This window comes from Linepithema humile, chromosome 1 (assembly GCF_040581485.1).
Source record: "Linepithema humile isolate Giens D197 chromosome 1, Lhum_UNIL_v1.0, whole genome shotgun sequence".
Lineage (NCBI taxonomy): Eukaryota > Metazoa > Arthropoda > Insecta > Hymenoptera > Formicidae > Linepithema > Linepithema humile.
The window spans coordinates 35,069,933-35,082,956 of NC_090128.1; the positions used below are offsets into that span (position 1 = coordinate 35,069,933).

At 39.1% G+C, this 13,024-nt stretch overlaps 1 protein-coding gene across 7 annotated transcripts in view; it reads left to right on the forward strand.

Annotated features, from left to right (window-relative positions):
- The first annotated feature begins 1,100 nt into the window (after positions 1 to 1,100).
- The window catches only part of SoxN (SoxNeuro), a 278,527-nt gene continuing 266,603 nt past the window's right edge, over positions 1,101 to 13,024 (forward strand). For 4 of the 7 annotated variants that reach the window (XR_010888067.1, XR_001100531.2, XR_001100536.2 and 1 more), the window contains exons 1-2: positions 1,101 to 1,492; positions 2,042 to 2,549. The gene's annotated coding sequence lies outside the window, so the exon portion shown is untranslated. Of the gene's footprint in view, positions 2,550 to 13,024 lie in introns of all 7 variants that reach the window. The other 3 variants (XR_001100532.2, XR_001100535.2, XR_010888066.1) reach the window with 3 other exon arrangements.

The window sequence follows — 13,024 nt, forward strand, 5'->3', positions numbered from 1 at the left end:
AGACGTAGTTCTTCCTGTGATTTATTAATAATTTTGTTTCTTCTGTGTATCACATTTCTCTCGTATCTATTTTCATATGTACATAAATTAATTTCGATTTACTCGCATTTTATGTTTATATATAAATAAAATTTAATTATAACTTTTGAATACGCGTATATTGTTTAGCTGGTAGTATTTGGAACAAAGCGTTCCTGCATTGTTGTTTAAATAAAGGAGTATCAGTCTCACAGCATAATTACGTAGATTCTGCGAACAAAATTGAAAAATATAATAGAAATATGGACTTTTTAAAATTTATTAGAGATTGTATTAATTCAAAATCTAGAGAATTGTATTTTCAAAGCATGTTTGATCTATTATTATATAAGAATTTTATTAATTATAGAATTGTGAAAAGAGGTATTTTTGAAATATTTAATTTGTCACATTTTTTATGTATCTGTCTAATTTTTGCACTGACAGTGAGTATTATTCTTCTTTATAGGACACATTCCTTTGAAAAGGAAACATATCTTTCTTTATTCTTTTATTTCTATCTTCAGAAATATACTGAATACTTTTTTTACATTGTTCTTGAAGTTGCAGTCATGTGATTTGGAGAATAATGTGCAGTAATATGCTTATTTCAGTCTGTTTGCTGTTTTCGCAGTAGTTCGGTTGCAAGTTACAGCAGCTCCGAGTTTCACGCGATTTTTACTCGCCGGATCTAAAATGAGTGTTGAGTGTGTCGTATTACGTATTGTGAGTGTCGAATTGTGTATCTGGAATATAAAATGTTCTATGTCGAGATTGTTAAAGCGCCAAGGTGTCGAAGGACCATTGCAGGATTATGTTTGAAAATTTTTTGTGTCTTTAGAACTTCAGTATAATCTCAAAGTTTAATCATATAACGAGTTCAAGTCAGATAAAATATTTTCAGGGATGACTTTATTGTTCTTTTTTCTACCGGGTCATAAATATACGTGCGAAGTCGTAGATATGTACGAATGGAAAATCGGAGCGCAGCTTTTTGGCTCATATTCGATGAATATAGTCGTATTACGTGGCGCTTGGTGCGCCGCGCGCCGTAGTGGGGTGATCACGTGGGGTGGTGGGGATCGCGAGTCGCGAGAAGCAGCATGAAGCTGCGATCAGTTCCATGCTGCGCGCAATGCAAGGTGGATGTTTTTGTACAGTTGTGTTTTTTACTCCGTCATTCGGTCGTTTCGCTCCGCTCCGAATTGTCCGCGATCGTTTGTACGCGAACAAGTGACATCGTATGTGCGGAAAATCGAAAATGCCGTCGAAAATTGAAAGTGCCGTCATCGATCATCGTATTATTTCTGCGATTTTGCATTGCTGTTTTCGTTTTCGTTGCTCCGTGCAACCATAGTTTTGTTGCGTTCATGGTTTTGCCATCCGATGAAACATCAGTACTGTAAGCAAGTGCTACAATTTGGTTTCAGTAATTTATAAAATATTACTGCGGCAGATTCCAGTAATTAAACTTGTAGGTATTTAAAATTTTTTGGTTTATTGTATGGAACGGTCTTTGCGACCATGCAATCGCAATTTTTTTATCGCGTCTGTGGTTTCGTACAATTGGCATTGATATTATACGCTAGTTCTTTTTATTTGATTCCTGTGATTTTAATAAAACGTTATCGCGACAGATTCCGATAATTATATCTGTACATAACTTCTTTTTAATTTTCCGTTTATTGAATCAAACGGTCTAAAATTTGCTTTTCTAAGCTTTGAAGTATCAGCGTGATTGCAAATTGAGCATAAAGGAATGCCTTCCTTTTAATATTTAAAGCGTGTTAACTTTTGGCTTTTTGTATACGTAAACAATTTTATCAAGCGCAATAAGCAATCAATATTAATGAACGTAATTATTAATCCATAAGTTTTCACATTATGAATATTGCATTTGTTTTTTTACATCAGAAATTAATTTTTCTTATTTTTCCGGATACTTAAAAACTGCATTTATTTATTATTTTTTGATATAAAACTATTCAACTTTAATTTTTACTTTGCTATTTTAATTTTAAAGGGTAGCACTCGTTAATGTTTAACGGTCGAGATGCAACGTATCGCAAATTAAACGCATTCAAGTGCTATCGTGAGCAGCAAAGACTCGTGATTTCGAACGTAATGAGAATGTAAGGAGCCGCGTTTCCAAGAAGACGGCCGGCTGCTCATTTCCCGCGCGCGTGTTTTCGCTCCTTCGGTGCGCGCCGGGTGTATGTCTCGCTTCGGTCGCCGCGAGTGCCGGGACGAAGCCGATGATTTAGAGAATCTCGCGTGTGAGTGACGCGGTGACGCGCGGACAATGCGCGGAATTTCGGTTTTGAATTTTGCGCGACGATCGTGACAGCGCGTCACGCGCCGAGGCCGTTGCTGGATGTAGTGCCGCGGGTTGCAATGACGTTTGGCTTTGACCGAGTGGTCGTTAGAGTGGTCGGTATCTCTATCACCTCCCCGGGATTGGGATCTGATTTATGTTGCGCCAGGCGCCACCGCCGAATTTCTCCGTCGCCGACCTGGATTCGTCGCTGGTGGTAAGTGTACACTCTTTTCGATTCTTTCAGACGCGCGCATCCCGCATGTGATCCTGGAGCATTGCTCTATTCTTAACGCCGTGCTGATATTTCGTGTAATTTTTTGAAAGCTTAACCGAAAAATACATATTTATTAATATAGTAAATTGATGCAATTTTTGGCAATATTTTTAGCTTGTTTTATTGGGGTAATTTCGCAAGTAATTTCGTTAATAAATCTTATATATAATATTCATTTAGTTATGTCTTTATATCTAATATTTTGATATCGATATTCAATACATGCTAAAAATAAACCGAGTCTACCGAGTTTTGCAATCACAGCAATTTCCATACGTCACAGTCTCCTTTTAGTAATAAAGTATAATAATCGCTTAGAATAAAATAATTTTTAATTTTATATCTTCATCGATTTAATTAAAATTTAATTAAGATATATATATATATATATATATATATATATATATATATTAAGGTATATATAAATATACATACACATACATACACACACACAACATTACAATTAACGAATCTCACGTAATGGAATTTTAATAGTAGTCACTTTTTACTGTAGTGTTCTTTCTCGCGCCATTGATTAATTTTAGAGTTAATATTATGCATATGACCCGTTATTGAGTCTATCGCCGGTCTATTTCGCATTTAAGAGCAACCAATATGTAGGGGAGCGCGAAGGGGAACGGCGCCATGGATCAAGCTTCGACGATAGAGAGAGGGTGCGTCAAGGGTACAGGAGGATCAGGGAAAGGGGGAAGTGGTGAACGCCAGGAGTTGGTAACATAAAAGGCCAGCAACCTCTATTCCACGCAGGCTTCGTTTGTTTCGGACAAGCAGCGTTCATTTGTTTTTCTTTGCCTGCGTTTTGCCCCACTCTTTTATCTTCGGTCACAATTCTTTTCCGCGAATCCTCTCTCACGCGCTCGGTTTGTTTACGCGTTCTCGAGCTGCTTAGCTGCCGCTGACGCTTCATTTTTTGTTTACGTATACTATATCGAACACAAATCGCTTAGCTTGGCTATTTCTATATTCTATCATAAATAATACACATGCTATCACGCTAGTACGCAACTAATATTAATGTACATCGTAAAATGAAACATTTGTATAAAAATTTGTATATTTATAAGATTCCAAAATTTTCTCTATACTCAGTACGATAGTAATCAATTTTAGTTAATATATTATTTTTAATGAGGCATTCAAAGTTATTTTAAATAATATATTATTAAAAACTGTAGAAATATTATATATAGTGTAAAAAAACAAATTGAAAACATCAAAGTGCAACTTTCTTTTGGTATTAAAAAATTTTTTTTTATAAAAAAATTATATAACAAAAGAATTAAATGGTAATCTATAGTGTAATTTACAATATAGCGTATGCAGTAGATAACGGTCGTTTGCGAGGAAGCATTCTTCGTGTTATGTCTACGTCGCGACGGCCACCTGTGCACGTGCATTTATATATGGAAGCCGGTGTTAGCACGTGGCAAATCTCGCAGCCGTTACCGGCGCTTTAGCTACTTCGAGCTACAATAGCAAGTTTTGTGAAAGAATGTTATCGTTAATTCTGATGTTACGTCGATGTTGGCATAGAATTTTCTTGTAACACGTGTTGCGGAACTGATAATTCGTGTGGGACAATGTAATAGACCAAAACTCAAAGTGATCGTTCTAATAAATCGACAGGAATGACGCACACCGGTCGGTTGTGTTATTAATTAAACGATGCCATCTGCAACCGTGAAATTTCGAGCGGTTTTGATCGTAACGCCAACAGCTGACAGACACGAAACGATACGCTCCAATTTCCTCATCCGTGAGTAGGTAATGTGGCAACATGACGCGGACGATTGCCGATTAATAAGCCCATATGAATATTATGAATATTTTATTCTTACACTTTTCTGAATAATTTTTCTATAATTAATAATTTTTTAAAATTTTTTAAATTGTGTTCTACATTTTTTGAAGACAACAATACAATTGTACTTTATTTTGGGATAGAATTTGTCGAATTCGTAGATTCTTTGTAATTATGATCGGTTTCGAGATTATCTCCGATGATCGGATCTTAGTATTCTCGGACGCACGAATCGTTATTTATCCAATAGTAACATCGCGAGTCTCCTTGGCGACGTGTACGATCGTTGCGGCGATTACTATCGGCAGCGCGGTGCTGGCCCGAGATATTCGCGCACAATAGCCGCCGTAGTTACCGGGCATCCACATGCAGATGTAATTCAGCAAGTAGATCGAGCAGCGACTCATTAGCCGCGATTCAGATTCTTGCCGCGCGGCGCGAGCTCCTTTTCCCGAGCGCCTTCGAGTTCGGGCCTCCGTAGCGCACCTCTCTCCCTCGATCGATTCCTCGACGCTCTGAATCGACGGCGCGTGCGACGCACGGGGATGGTATCCTCTTCTCCCGCTCGCTCCCTCCTCTTTCCCTCTTTCTCTTTCTCTCAAGCGAGTGCCGGCGAGCGAGCGCGGGCATATGCGGAATAAATCGTGGCTTCGTTACACGCGACTCGAAGGCGGCAAACAAATAGGGTTAATTCCACGTGCGCCCGGTAGCCTGAATACGTCGTTTCCGAATGGAGGTAATTCCGGTGACAATGTGGCCTTTGATTTCATAGAACCGCACGGTCGAACGACCACCTCCTTCCTCCGCGCGTTTCCAACTCCCTCTTTGCGATACCCACTCCCCCGCCCGTTCGCCACCTCTTTCTCCTTCTCGTTCTCACCCCTTTTCACCCTTCGACTGCTCTCCGCGAAAACCCTGTTTCATCCTGTGCGCTCTGCAGCGAATATACATATAATAAAGTAAAGCCAGCCACCACCGCCGGCTCCGGCCAACCCGGGCGAAAAGACTTTATTCAGTAACTAGCGATTCATACGAAATCGCGAATCCATTTCTGCTTGGCTTCACTCTCCGCGCTCTTCTCCGCCGGCCCTCCCCTTCCCATCCCACCGCCGGCGACGCTCTCGTTCGCCTTGGTCGCGGTCGGAAGTCGCGAATAGCGAACTTCGAATGGTCTACACTTTTGCCGGCTATCACGACTCGAAATATAGATAACGATCGAGGATATCAGCTCGATGCTCCATTAGGACCGTCGCGATACGCGATTTTTGGGAAAGAGAAAGAAGAAACATTTTATTAAATGCTCGTCAACGTCAAGATGATAAAATTGGGTAAGTTTGCGTCACGCCTTTCGAGAGTCGTCGTGAAGACTTGTTTACATCGAATGCGGGAAGTCGGAGTTCTCGGAAATGGATCACGCACGGCCGGAGGGCTCGAAACAAATTGTCTCGCGGCGTAAACGGGCGAACGCTTTCTCCTTAATGCGGGTGAAATTGTATCGCGCTCGGTGGCAAATCTATGTATTATGCGGAATAATGTAAACGTGGCATGGCATAGGGGTGGGTCTCGATCCTTGTTAATGCGAGCTATCAATCAGTAAGATGAGAATATTTTTGTGCAATAAGATGAGAGTGCCTCGATATTTCACCTCGCACATTTATGTTTCAGAGTAACGTTTTAAGAATCTATAAAGTTTTCGTGATTCTTTTTTCAGTCGCATATCTTACTTTTCGTTCGTCGGAAGATATAATCAAGACTCACTATGATAATTTTTTTGAATATTCATACGTGATAATCACATGCGCGTCTTAATCACGGCATCGTTTATTAACACTTCACACACAGTCGGTTTTTCTCGGCGGCGGAGCATCTTGAGGAAATTTCAAAAGGCTTTCCTAGGCATTCGCGTTACCTGAGTATGTAGACGATAAAGAGGGTGACGGTAAGAGCTGGAGGGGGGGGGGGAAGGGAGCAAACGTTGTGCTAAAGCGGGAAGAACGTGAAGTCAAGGGAAGAGTTTTCGCCGCATTCGGTACTCCTCCAGAGCTTGGAAATATTTCCGAGGATTCAGCGAGTTTATTAAGGCTATTCAGAGCGCTTCTGCCTCTGAGACAGCATTGTGGATACAATTTAGTCTTATTCATCCCTTCGCGGATGTCTAAATATTTTCAACCCTCGCCCGCCCTCCCGTTTCCTTTTACCCTCCCCCACCTTTCTCTCTTTCTCTTTCTGTGCAATTTTAAGTTCTACAGAGCTCACCCTAGTTTGTAACGTTTTATCTCGTACTAATGCGACGTATTCGTGCCATGACAACCTGCAATTTCACGTACTCGAATCGGTTGGTCCAACTGCAATTAAACGATTGCAATTTCCTTGTCATTGATCATATTCAGAAAATATTCAGTCATAAGTATCGTAAGCATATATTTCAAAAATTAAAAATGTTACGAAAGTATTATGAATCTTCTAGAGAAGTATCTCAAATCAATTTTTTTCTCAGCCACCGTCAGATATATGATTCAGTAGAAGACAATGTCGTGAGCAGTACGCTTCTCCTGCCTGAGGATGAAATTAATTTTCACCCCTCTTTCTTTCGCCTTAGACAATTTCTTCGACATTAAACGATTCTTTCTGAAGGCAGTCATGGCTGTCGGCGGTCCATTGTTGCGGAGGATAACGTGTTATGTAAAGCGGGCTCTGTCGCATTATTCTGCGTTATAGTAATCTTGTCCTTTACTTCTTTAGTCTTGTGTTGAATAGTTTCGTGTAGTATGGGATGACAATCGAAGAAAATGAATTAGCTATATCATCTCTCTCGGACAATTCATACCTTTGCATGGTCTGATTTAGATATCAAATATTTCGAGCGGTAGTACATTTATAACTAACAAATTTCGTCTTTGTTGCAAAAATTCATTGATAATATAATTTAAAAAATTCTAAAATACAAAAAGGTACTGTTTCATTTATCAGCATAAAATGATTTTTTTTCCTCATTTTTTTACGCTTTTTCGCTTTTGTATTATTCTAACAAACTTTTTGTATTTCAGGAATTTTACTATCCATATTAAATATTTTATTTTTGGGAGATTCTATTTATTATAACCGATTATATTATAATTTTTGTGAAAGTTTGCACAATATTAACGAAAAAAATAATGATTTTTGCCATTTATATTAAATTTCCTAAATTTACTATACATTCATGTTATTATAAAATGAGGCGCATGGAAATATCTGAGGACGACGGCGCTTGGGACGACTTCTCTCTGTCCTCTCTTGTCTCATTTGAGGAGGAGTTCTGACGATCTCGCCGCTCTTTGAGTCACTCTCGCTTTGCGCATTGTTTACAGAGTGATGAGTCTTCACACTGGCGCGAGCGCGCCTCTGCCTTCTTCCTTTCTATCAGTCTCCCTTGGTCCCATTTCATTCCATTCTTCCGCGTTCCCGCCATTGTTCCGTCTTTCCTTTTATACGGAATAAAGTATCAAGCGGCCGGGCACAATGTACCCCTGTCTTTCTGGGTTCTCTTTATCTCTTTCTTTCTTCGTCGCACTCCGCCTACGCGCTTTTTGCGAAATCTTTGCAACCTATCGTTGGTACTTCTCGCACCGCCGACGCAAGGTCGTTTGTTGGCGTCAGCGATCGCTTTATATCTATCAAACGCTAGATTAAAAATATTATTTCGATTGATCCGATGCGGAAGAAATATTGTTTTCAATTGAATCAAGTTTACGTGCTCTTAATTAACTAAATTTATTAACGAAATAATTCTAATATTTCTCAATTTTTATATTATATATTTGATTTTATAATTAATTTATTTTTACATTATTATTTATATGTTAATTTTATCTCTGAAATTGTTTGTATTTTGTTTACTTTAACAAATGTAAATTGATTTGATATGCATAGAAGGGTGGAGTCAATTCTGTCTTTTTAACCGACACGCAAAGTTGCCAATATAATCATGCCTATCATCTTGTTTAATAGCTCTGCTGAGTAAGGCTCTATGGCGTAGTGTAAAAAGGTAAAACGAACTGCATTTTCGACTCATCCCAAGGGATGATTTGAACGAATTCGTAGCTGTACAGGGGTGCCTCGGGACGGAGGGTTCGCGCGGCCACCCAAGTAATAAAAGTCAAAATTGATCGATGTAAACGAAAACAATATTTCGAAGTTGATTATTCTTTTGATATTCTTATTAAAATTTAAATTAACCCAATTAACATTTTAGGACAAATATAGGAACATTATAATTAAATTTTGGCAAAATATTGGTAAATATTACTGAATATATTAGTACACCGATATGGAATTAATTTAATTAACTTAATATATAAATATATCTATTGAGAATATACAAAATGTGTTGTTAGCTTTTGAATTGGTCTTTAAAGATAAAAACAGTTTAGGAACTTAACCTTTTTTTTCCTCGTTTGCTGAATCTCTTGATTCAGAATCTGTTGCATTTTTGGCATCCAGCGATGATTGCTTTGATTATCGTGATAACTCACCGACACAAAGCCTGATGCCTTGTCAGCCTTTTTTCACGCTACCGTCAATGACTTCCCTCAGCATTATCGGCACCGCCGTCGCCGCCGTTGACCTGCGGGTGGACGAGGGTGGGCCCCATGAATAACCAAGTAAAGAATCGCGGAAAGGAGAAGGCATGAGGTGGCCGTGGCGGCGGGAGAAAGGTGGCGGCCGGGCACCGCGAAGAAGGAGAGAGAGAGGAAGAAAGACGAAGTCTAAAGAGACCGACGCACACGATGCCGGTGCGCCCGTACCGGTACATTCACGTACACGACGCCGCGTGACGTCACCGCATTGTTAAACGAGCAAGCATTGTAGTCACTATTGTGAGTCTCCGCCATTATTCTAAGACAATCGTCCAACACAATGAGACCTACGGGAGGATGAGTAGAGAATCCTCTCCCCCTCTCTCTCACTCTCTCTCTCACTCTCTCGCTCTTTCTTCATCATCCCTCGCCCTTTCTGACTCCTTCTCTTTCTTCATATGTTTTTCCCGCTTGTGAATAAAGTTTTGTGGTGTCATGGCGGGTGAGCACTGGGACACATGTGTTTTTGTATGACATTAGCGAGTGCCAAAAGAAACAATCGACACAATACAAACTCATGGAAAAATTATCTAGCGTAGGATGCATATTTTCAAACTTTTATTAGGATATAATTTTACGGAGTTTTAATTGAAATATCTTTATTATTCTTTATTATTCATTTTATTTATATTGAATAAAAATATCCAACTGTTATCCAACGGAAACAATTGAAGCGAGGAGTTGACATAGTAATAAATAAGTCTCAGGCCTCATAGACTTAGAGGTATATATTAGCGAGTGGCGTCTGTTTTTATCCCGGCGTGTACTTTCTATTGCGGGTAAAGTCAATGTGACAAAAGTTCCGACCGTTAACTTGGCGAACATCGCCTTCCTTCCCTTCCCGATTCACCGCGCACCGGCAAAGAAGAGAGGGAGGGGTGCCTTTCGAAGCCGGTTTTATCGTCGAACGATCGTTCTTCCAAATAATCGCGAACGTGCCTAACGATCGTGGACGGGGTTCGCGCACACGAGGCACGCCACCTTGCGATCGGTCACAAAACAGCGACACAATAACCGGGCCGCAACAATGCCGGGCGACAATGCAGCACCACCAACACAGCCGCGAACCGAATCCATTGTCTGTACTTCTCTTGTTCTCCTTTCATCCCCTGCACTTCCACGACGAGGCGCACGGGGCACCGGCAGTGAAGAACCTGAAGGGGTGGTGGATAACGGGGGTGGACGGCGAATCCGCGATGTGGCGACCTCGTAGACGACTTTGCTTAAGCTGCATAAGGGTAGTTCGGGATGCTCTGATTGCAGAAATCGGCTGCTGCGAAACAATTTCTTATGTGCGATTTTTCATTAATTGACTTCAGTGACATTTTTGGAAAGTAACCATCCCGTACGACACCTAAAATTTTTTATAGCTATATATTTAATTTATTAATGATATGAAATAAGAATAATAATAATAAATGACATATTTTTGGCGATTTAAAAATGCATTTGAATAGAAAAAAATACAAAAAGAGGCGAGAGGAGAAAATGAAGAAACTAAAAACATTAATTTATTAAATTGCTATTACTCAATTTATTGTTTATTGTATTAAATTATTTTTACTAAATTTTTTAAGAAAAAGTATTTTCTTACTAAATTTTGTTTGTTTTTAAATTTAATCATTTAGTCGGATTAAATTTGTAATGTGTTTTAGCACCAAATATTTTATTCATTGAATAGAATTTAGCGTTTGTCGTAAACACGGCAAAAGACTTGTGATGTCTAAGATAATTCTGCAAAGACTAAAAACTAAGATGCTTTGCTTTACACCAAATACATTGCGCGGGACGATGGCGCAGTATCTGTCGCGAGCGTCGCGAAGAAGAAGGCCATTGTGAGGACCTTGCGCGGCATTCATTGAAATGAATGCACCCCGTCGGAACGACAGGGTCTCGGATGTAAGACACAAGAGGTATAAAAGAGTCACCGGTATGCGAAGCTTAAATAACAGTCGCGTGTACAGGACTTTTGCGTGCGTGTACCAGAAGACGATGACGGGTGTGCACGTTGCGCGCGCGGCAGCGAGATGGTTGCATTCTGTAGCCGCGAATTTCTATGGACCGTTTGTGACGCTCTCGTCTACACGGCCACTCTTCTGTCCTCGACGCCATGGCTTTTCCCTCTTCGCAAGTTCTTCTTGCTTCGTATTGCGAATTTTCTTCATCTCTTTTTCTTTCGATTTTTTACGGCATTTCGCTCGCCTTTTGCTCGCAAAGTCGCGCTCGTCGGTGCGCGCGTTCTCGAGACACATTTTCCATGGAAAAGAATCGTTAACATGTGAAAACTTTGACTCTCTTCGTGGCTTTTTTGGTCACGCTTTTTCTCATTTTCTTTCGTTCGCGATGCATCAGTACGTCCGGCTTTCAATTGTCGAAGGCATTACGATGAGGATTGAAGTACTTTCAAAAGAAAATTTATAAAAGAAGAACAAAGTAGAATGTGAAAAGATTTTTATCAAGTTTTATGTTTTTAGTGAGATTAGAATAAAATCGTAGTGACTACTTTTTGTATATGCTATATTAAAATGCTTTTGGATTTTGTAAAAATGTTTTTTTTTTAACATAACTTTTTTAAGTTTCCTAAATTTATAGAATTAGCTGACAATTTTTAAATCGGTAAATTTATTTTTAACTATTTAAACATTACATATATTATAGACACCCAAAGTAGCCGAAGACAGGTGCATAATGAGATCGTGTCTTAGCTTTGCGCTTTTCACTTTCAAACTTTTGACTTGTAACTCTGCAAGAACGCGAACTTGCTTCAGGTATGAGCCTCCGACATACCTGGATGTGTTTCGTACATTATTCCTGTTTTCTTCATTGTAGTTCCTTGCATAATTGTTCATACCGCAAAGCGTTTAATGGATATTTATTTCTCTTCTATTTACTTTTGCTTTCTTCACAGTTCTATTTTGTTCTTTGTCAACAAATTTTTATAAGAATGCGCGTAGAAGCGTGAATAAAAAACACTTTTTATTTTTTTTATAATATATTTTACATAAAAAGATTCTAAAAATTACTTAGGTTACATAATGTTTTTTCTCTCATAAAGTAGTTTTTCTCTCGTAAAATTCATCTTTATATTTATCAAAGAAGCTATAATTATCCTATATATTTTAAAACATCGAGGATACAAGTAGATAGAAAACTATTTATGTAACAATATTTTTTGCGCACAATCGCAATTGTGTAAAAGGAAAATCCGAGAGCGCCGCTGATAGATCACTCACGGCGCTATCACTCATATCGGGAGATTTATCTAAATTTTCCATATTCCCGGCTACAATCGACTGAAAAATATGCGCGCGTCTTTTTTGCGTCCTTGCTTTGTGCGTGCATAGCGCGTGCACGGCGCGGACGAGGCGACGGTGTAACGTGGGTGCTGGATCGGGTAGGTGAGCGCGCCCTTATTCGACTCTTTTGTCTAGGCGTCCATTCTCCGGCACATTATCAGGCCTATTGTCCCTCACATTGTTACCCCTACTCCGACGTCTCATTGTTTTGCAATTTCCCCCACTTAACCGATACGACTGCCTCACCATCAACCCCTATCCCTACCCCATTTTCCTTCCTATCCTGAGCCTTTGCGCCTCGCTTTTCCCTCGATCTGCTCGTATTTCTGTTTTTCACTATCGCTTTTCGACCTGTTCTTACAAACGATACCAAAAAATGATACGAGTTTCTTTTGATGTATCACATGGATAATCAAGTTTTTTCGCAAAACGTGCAAAATTGTTTATGTATATATATAAATTTAAAAAAATATTAATTCTTAACATATTGAAATACGATCATTGTTATTAATAATATTAATATTCTTTATATTATTTTCTATTGATTAAATAATTTTAAAATATTTAAAATATAACAATGATGTATCGGGTGAAATGAAAGATAAACAATTACGCACTAATGGGAAATTTCTTCTATTAGGCATCAATGAGTTGAGTACTATGATGTAAAATCGGTTG